Source organism: Capricornis sumatraensis, chromosome 3 (genome assembly GCF_032405125.1).
Source record: "Capricornis sumatraensis isolate serow.1 chromosome 3, serow.2, whole genome shotgun sequence".
Classification (NCBI taxonomy): domain Eukaryota; kingdom Metazoa; phylum Chordata; class Mammalia; order Artiodactyla; family Bovidae; genus Capricornis; species Capricornis sumatraensis.
In genome coordinates, this window is record NC_091071.1 from 105154858 (window position 1) to 105163601 (window position 8744).

Below are 8744 nucleotides of genomic sequence, written 5' to 3' on the forward strand. Positions count from 1 at the left end.
ATCAAACCTGAGGATGGTTTTGGAAACCTCTGTTATGGGTTGAATTGTGTCCCCTCAAATTCGTATGTCAAAGTCCCAGCTCTCAGGACCTCAGAATGTGACCCTGTTTGGAAACTGGATCTTTGAAGATGTAATTAGTGAAGCTAGGGAAAAGTCACATTGAAGCAGTGTGCACGCTCACTCACTCAGGCATGTCCGTCTCTTTGTGACCCTATGGACTGCAGCCCACCAGACACTTCTGTCCATGGAATTTTCCAGGCACGAATACTGGAGTAGGTTGTCATTTACTACTCCAGGGGATCTTCTTGCTCCAGAGGTCAAACCCATGTCTCTTGCATTACCTGCATTGGCAGGTGGCTTCTTTACCACTGTGCTGCCTGGGAAGCCCATTCTGGAGTAGGGTGGGCCTCTAATTCAGTATGACTGGTGTTCTTATAATGAGGGGAAATTTGGACACAGACACAAACACAGGCAGAACATCATATGAAGATGAAGGCAAAGACTGGAGTGATGCTTCTGCAAGCCAAGAATGTCAAAGATTGCCAGCAAAACACTAGAACCTAGGATAGAGACACGGAACAGATTCTCCCTCACCACCCATACAAAGAATCAATGTTCCCAATGCTTCGATCTTGGACTTCCACTTTGCAGAACTGGGAGACAATAAATATACAGTGTTTAAGCCACCCAGCCTGTGGTATTTTGTTACAACAATTCTAAGAAAAATCTTCAAATTGGTGACAGAAGTTTTGGGAGGACTTGGCAGTCTGGAGCATGAGGCTTGTAACCTCACAGTTTGGCTGACTCCAGGGAGGTGTCTAGGCTAGATACGTACGGATGTAATGACATATGGAAAGACGGATGGTGAGAAAGTAGTAAGGACAATAGTGAAGTCGCTCAGTCGTGTCCGACTCTTTGCAACCCCGTGGACTGTAGACTACCAGGCTCCTCTGTCCATGAGATTTTCCAGGCAATAGTCCTGGAGTGGATTGCCATTTCCTTCTCCAGGGGATCTTCCCAACCCAGGGATCGAACCCAGGTCTCCGGCATTGTAGACAGACGCTTTACCATCTGCGCCACCAAGGAAGGACAATAGACTGATGGTTAAAGAATTACTATACTTGGGATATTCAAAGCGTGAGATGGAAAGGTGGGATTGATGTCAGAAAGTGATCTCATAATCCCAATCTTACGATAAAGATTTTGGAGGTGATGCAGTTATTGGCAATTACAAAGTATAACATGAGACCAGGGGAAAGCAGCTGAAGGGGAGAAGAAGAAATCACCAGAGATAAGGAAGTAAAGGACCAGTGTTGACTGTGGTCATCTACATAGATGCTGAAACTCCCAATGATGATGACAGAATAGAAGGGAAGAAAGGAGAGGCCAGGCACATTCTTCAGTGAATAAGAGGAAACAACTCAGGTGTCCACAGGTGATATCTAAAAGAAAGGGTCCTGGGTCTGATGACACAGGCTTTAATGGAACCTGAGCAATGACTGGAACAGAAGTAAAAGTGGCTTGAAAGTGTCAAAGAGGGGAGATCAAAACTGATACCCACCCACCTCCAAATCTTAGTTGCAAGAGAGGACCTGACTTGTACTGAATTTTGAATTCATTGAACTTAGCATTTACCCTGTAGGTTAGGGAAAACCAAAGTGGCATTTTCAAAAAGCACCTGACTGTCCTAAGTGTAAAAGTTACATAAGGACTCCAAATATCCAAGACAAGAAAAAGAAAAAAAGCACATAATATGCAGCTAGAAAGTTGAGCTTGGATTTGAACTCTGTTCTCTGTGGCTCCACATATATAAGAAATAACCCCTTTACAAACAGAAATCTCTGCTGCTCCTTTTGGGGAAGAATTATACTTCCTCATATCACTGAAATTAGAATTTGGTCAATAAGATATGATCAGTATTAATGTGTGTCACTTCCCTGCAGAAGTCTTAGGTCCAGTGTGTGATCACGGTTTTCGAAAAGAGAACACTCTCTGCCATAAAACCAACAATGTTCTAGAGAAAGGCAGTTCCATCAGTACAGGTCCCAGAGAAGGATGATCTGGAGAAGAGACTTAGCCAATTGAAAACAACAAGCAGCATAACCCTGGTAGCTCAGCTGGTAAAGAATCTGCCTGCAATGCAGGAAACCCAGGTTCAATTCCTGGGTCGGGAAGATCCCCTGGAGAAGGGATAGGCTACCCCCTCCAGTAATCTTGGGCTTCCCTGGTGGCTCAGTTGGTAAAGAATTTGCCTGCAATGCAGGAGACTGGGGTTCGAGCCCTGGGTTTGGAAGATCCCCTGGAGGAGAGCATGGCAACCTACTCCAGTATTGTTGCCTGGAGAATCCCCACGGACAGTGGAGCCTGGTGGGCTACAGTCATGGGGTTGCAAACAGTCTGACACAACTGAGCAACTAAACACATAAAACAGCAGCATAAATGCAAAAGTAAAATAAATGTTGATTGCTGAAAACCACAGACTGGAGCCACTTGATATTGCTGAAGAGCCTAGCCTATCCTGATACAGGAAGGAATCAAGGATTACCTGAGGTTCCAAGCCTGGGTATCTAAGTAGGTGGAAGTACCACTCACTAACCCAGTAAAATCAGAGGGAGGAAGCAATTTTGCCCAGAATTCTCCATTCAGTCTGGGCTTCCTGATAACAATTTTCAACTTTTTGAACATAGCTTAGTCATTCTGGGAATGAGCTTTGCAGTAGTAACTCTCCACACTGGAAGCAACCCTCAAATGGTACTCCTGACATTGCTACCCCAGCATCAGTCTCCCTCCAGTTTTATTAGGGATGCAGGGACTGGGGACAGGATGGTAGGGACATCTGTACACACCCAGAGGTCACAGGAAAATGTCTTACTGCTCTGCAGAAAAATTTTCACAGTGTAAACACAACAAAAAGGGACTTTCTAACAGCTAGCCAACATAATAAGAACATTCCCATGACTGGAACAAGTCATTTTAAGACATCCATTGTTTAGACTGCAAATTCCTGACAACTTTGCCTGTTTCTATTACACTACACTAGTTTATTCCTGCTCAAACAGCCATAAAAGTAATGTGAACAGAACAAAGTCTCATTTCAACTAGAGTTATATCCTCCTTCTTCAGTTTTTCGCAGAAACCATTTTCTTGTATCCTCCAGGCAAGAGTTTACTGAGATAACAGCCCAGAAAGTGGAAGCCTCGCATTTTTGTAACACCACCCCACATCCTTCCCTGAGTGTGACTGATAGCGGCTTCTTCATTAAACTTATCTCCAGGAGACAGGGAGGAGGCACCTTGTAGTCACTAGTCTATTTGTTTGGTCTTTGCTCCTGTCAGGCTTCCTTTATTTTCTTTCTTTATCAAATGCCTGCTGGAGGAGTTGAACATCCAAGCATAATGTGCAATTGTGAACACTACGTTGTCCCTCTCTCTTACAAATGGGGCTGCCACATGGACACTGCAGCAGTAGGCTGAGGGGAGGGACCAGCTCTCAGAGGGTTCATCAGAGACTCTGTAGGAGTGAAGCCCCGAGACAAGCTCTGTTCAGACTTTAGTGTCACTGCCCTGTTTGACAGTAACGGTCCTCTAAGTGGCCAGTCTCTTGTCTCACCTCATCCAACTGATCCATCATCCACCGTGCAGCAAATGAGACCTTTCTAAAAATTCAAATCAGATCACATCCCTGTCCTACTTGGAATGTTTCTGCAGACCTTTACGGGGGACAAAGTACCCATTCTTCAGCACTTACACTTCAAAGTCCCTCACCATCTCTCCCAGGCTACTATTCTAGATTTTTCCTTCTGCAATCCTGCTCTTTTTGCATAGACTTTAAGTATTTTATACCTGGAAAATTATTATTATTTTACACACAGGATCTTAATTCTTTGACCAGGGATCAAACTTGTGCACCCTTCAGTAGGAGCATGGAGTCTTAATCACTGGACCACCAGGGAAGTCCCTGGAAAACACTCTCTTTTCATCTTTCAAATCCAAACCCTTCTCTGGAAGCTACCCCTGCATGCCACATTCCACCCCATCCCATATTTCATCCCAACCTCAGTGGGTAAAGGGCTGCCTCATCATTGCTCTATTATTACACCACAGTTACAGACTCACTCCTTCTTATTTCTACTCAATTTTTATATTCACAAGAAAAAAGAACCATTTTATTCTATCATGAGTGTAGTGTACAATATTTAAATAGGCTTCATTTCTGTTTCCAAGTGTTTAAAGAGTGTGAGGTGAGCTCCCCCAATGGCTCAGTAGGTAAATAATCTGCCTGCAATGCAGGAGACACAGGAGATCCTAGTTTGATCCCTGGGTTGGGAAGATGCCCTGCAGAAGGAAATGGCAACCCACTCCAGTATTCTTGCTGGGAAAATCCAATGGACAGAGGAACCTGGCTACAGTCCAAAGGGTCCCAAAGAGTCAAACATGACTTAATGCGTGCATATATACACACAGTGTGAAGTGCTAGGAATCAAAGGTAAGAAAGCTCTAGTCCTTGTTGTAAAGGGAAAGTCAGAACTGTAGGGCAAATGAGCACATTCAAAAATAATTGTATTATGTAAAAATAAAGCTATGTCACAAGAGGTCCATATATCTTTCTTAAAGGAAAAAGGTGAATGAACCAACAAACACAATTAGGAGGAATTACGACCTCATTACTGGCTTTGTTTGGAGACTAAAAATGGTTTAAGGAGATGTCTACGGGTGCCAAGATGACAAATGATGGACCTGTGATGGTTAATTTTATGTGGTAATTTGCACCAGAGTGTCAAGATATTTGATCAAGCATTATTCTAGGTGTTTCTTTTGCAGTGTTTTTGGATGAGATTAACATTTCAGTTGGTAGACTGAGTAAAGCAGATTGCCTTTTTTAATCTGGGTGGGCCTCATCCAATCAGTTGAATGAATAGAGCAAAAAGATTGACTCTCTCTCAAGGAAGAGAAATTTCTTTTCTGTTTCTGAACTAGGATTTTTTTTTTTTTTCCTGGATTTGTACTCAAATGGAAACACTGGCTCTTCCTGAGTCTCGAGCATGCCAGCCTTCAGACCCAAATTATACCATCAGTTCTCCTGGTCCTCAAGTCTTTGGATTCAGACTGGAATTAAACCATCAGCTCTCTTGAGTATCTAAGCTTTCCAACTCACACTGAAGATTGTGGGATTTGCCCTTTTCCATAATTGCATGAGCCAAGTTCCTTATAATAAATCTTTCATCAAGGGATTTATGTATGCATATGTGTATGTGTGTGTTGGTTGGTTGGTTTTATTATTGGTTCTGTTTCTTTGGAGAACCTTGGCTAATGCATCCTCTTATAGTGATGATAATAAAGATACTATTGCTTACTCAGGGCTTGGGCTCTTTAGCCAGGTGGTATGCATGCAAATCCCAGCCCTACCATTGATCAGCTTTGTGACCTTGGATGAGCTATTTAACTATTCCAAATCATGAGACCCTCATTTGTAAACTGGGGATAACAGTGGTGCCTACTTCATAGGACTGTTAGGAGGATAAGATTAAATAAGTGAATATACAAGGGGAGCATAGCACAATGTAGGGACCCAGTAAGCCTGCAATAAACATTAGTGTAGCGGGCTTCCCTGGTGGCTCAGAGGTTAAAGCGTCTGCCTGCAATGCAGGAGACCCAGGTTCGATCCCTGGGTTGGGAAGATCCACTGGAGCAGGAAATGGCAACCCACTCAAGTATTCTTGCCTGGAGAATCCCATGGACAGAGAAGCCTGGTGGGCTACAGTCCATAGGGTCCCAAAGAATCAGACACGACTGAGCGACTTCACTTACTTACAGGCACCGGCATTTATTGTTAACCCACTAAAATGGTCACTATTCTATCTGTTTTGTACACATGGGCCCCCTGAATCCATACAACTCTATTACAAAGATTCTCATGTTCCCATTGTGCAGTGAAGCAAATCAAAGCAGCAGAGCCCAAGGGTAAATAGTGTGGCTTTGGGGCTTCCCTGGTGGCTCAGTGGTAAAGAATCCACCTGCCAACACAGGAGATATGGGTTCGATCCCTGATCCGGGAAGATCCACATGCCGCAGAGCGACTAAGCCCATGTGCCACAACTGCTGACCTTGTGCTCTAGAGCCCAGGAGCCCCAGCTGTCGAGCACATGTGCTGCGATCACCAAAGCCTGCGTGCCACAGAGCCCATGCCCCACAGTAAGAGAGGTCATGACATGAGAGGCCCGTACACTGCAGCCAAGAGTAGCCCTCACTCTCTGCAGCTAGGGGAAAGACCATACCATGAAGACCCAGCACAGCCAATAAGTAAGTACAGTTACTAAGAAGAGTGTGGCTTTGAAATTGGATATACTGGCTATGGGACCCTGGGCATTTAAGTCTCACTTTCTTCACAACTGAACTGATTTTATAGGGTTATGTTTGGAAAAACATAAGATATAAAAAGCTTAGCTTAGTGCTAAACACATATACAGCACTCTACAAATTTGTTATTGTTAAAGATATTATTAATAATAATAACTATTAAAAGGATAAGTTCCCAGTGGCATTGAAATTGAGGCCTGAGCCACATTCTGGCTGACTCAAACCTAAGTGTCTAACACTGCTCTGTCCTCTGCCATCGGACTACCTCTACCAGCCCTGGAGCAGAGGCTGAGGATGTGGGGCAATAAGAAAGTGAATCATGGGGAAGGCAGAACTGGGAGTTTGGGATCAGCAGATGCGAACTCTTATATATAGAACGGATGGACAATAAGGTCCTACTGTATAGCACAGGGAACTATATTTAATATCCTGGGATAAACCATAATGGGAAAGAATATAGAAAGAATGTACATATGTGTAGAACTGCATTATTAATACTTCGCTATACAGCAGAAATTAATGTAACAATGTAAATCAACTATACTTCAATTTAAAAAAGAGAGAGTAAATCAGAAACCCCACCCTAAACAAGCATTCTGATCTCGGTCTCTCCCCCTCACAGAGCTCTGACTTATCAAGATTCAACACCTCTTCCCTTGGTCCTGGTCCATTTTTCACAATTTTACTTTCCAGTAGAAGTCAGTATTGATGTTTCTTAACATGTTCCAATTACATTTTGTATGTGAAAATAAAAAGACAAGTAAAAAAAAATGCCCTGCCAATAATACCCTTCACTGTTTGTTTACATTCAATGCACCTAAATCTTTTCTCTAGAAATGGAAAAAAATAAAAGCCTGTCTCCAAACAGGCACCTCTGGGCCAGAACAACACATAGCATAGGGTCTTCACTCAGAAGTGGTGTCTTCAACCTGGGGGATCCCTTCCCTGGGAGTCCCCTGAGGGAACAAGGGGTGAGCTGGGCTCTCTAGAAACCTCCAAAGAAATGGGGTAGGATGACACGTGCACAGTGGGGACACTTGGTTCCCCATCCTTGTCTTCAATGACAGTTTGTAAAGGGCTTTCCACAGATGTACTGTTAAGGGCTTTTCTCCTCACACAGCATGTCTTTGACCTTATGGCTTCAGCACACTAGCTCTGAGCTAGTTTTATGTTTGGAGAAGGCAATGGCACCCCACTCCAGTACTCTTGCCTGGAAAAGCCAATGGACGGAGGAGCCTGGTAGGCTACAGTCCATGGGGTCGCGAAGAGTCGGACACGACTGAGCAGCTTCACTTTCACTTTTCACTTTCATGCACTGGAGAAGGAAATGGCAACCCACTCCATGTTCTTGCCTGGAGAATCCCAGGGACGGGGAAGCCTGGTGGGCTGCTGTCTATGCGGTCGCACAGAGTCGGACAAGACTGAAGCGACTTACCAGCAGCAGCAGTTTTATGTTAGCAATGATGGGTTTTGGCTAAGATGCAAACTTGTCACCTGTGTGGGTCTGTGAGACCGCTCGCGTGCAATGTCAACAACCAAAGGAGAGCTTGGGCTTCAAAGAGCAGGCCTGGGATCTCGGCCTTACCAGCCCAGCACCCACCACCCCACAGGTGCTATGAGGGCCATTTTGTGACACTGGCTTCCCAGCTCTTTTCTCTCTCAACTGGCCGTGCCTCTCACTCTTCCTGGACCCTCCTATCTTCCTTCCCTGAGGCCACTTGCAAGAGCACTCTCTAGAAGGTTGGTCTCCTCAACCCAGAAGGGAGCCAGTTCTGTCACTGAGCCAACAAGCCAAGATAATGGTCTTTAAACATAATTTGCTTTTTCTACTATCATACACCCTAAAGGACTTTTTTTTTTTAAGTTTTCGTATCTTCTCATAAGGTTTCAAGTGTACATCTAAAATGTTTATCATATGCTTAAAAGTTAGAGTATGTGACTCCCAGCTTGTGTATTGTGTACTTTAAATATATTTTCTTTAAAACTTTGGAGCTTCAGATTTAGTTCCTTTCATTCACAGAGGATGTCTGCCATATAACATAACAGGCAAAGTGGTCTTCACTGTCAGGCCAGGTAGCCGAGTCAAGTTTGTATTCGGGAAGAATGTGTGCTTCATGTTTTAAAATTCAACACAATGTGTTAGGAAGCATCCCTGTGACAAACACCCCATTTATGCATTCTAAGTTTAAGATAGTTGAGATAGATGGATAGCTGAGCTACATGGATAGATGAGATAGCTGGATCAAGCAATGGATAGACAGATAGAGCGCTGTGTGGAAGGAAGGGAGGAGGGGAAGGAGGGAGGAATGGGGGGAGGGAGACTGACGGATGGATAGATTAGACAGATGGATTAGACAGACACCTGTGTGTCTGGCCATGACTCAGAAA

The 8744-nt window shown here is 44.0% G+C and overlaps 1 non-coding gene across 1 annotated transcript; it reads left to right on the forward strand.

Annotated features, from left to right (window-relative positions):
- The first annotated feature begins 5604 nt into the window (after positions 1-5604).
- On the forward strand, positions 5605-5676 carry TRNAC-GCA (transfer RNA cysteine (anticodon GCA)). The gene has a single exon. It is a non-coding gene; the product is annotated as a tRNA-Cys (tRNA).
- Positions 5677-8744: the final 3068 nt, after the last annotated feature.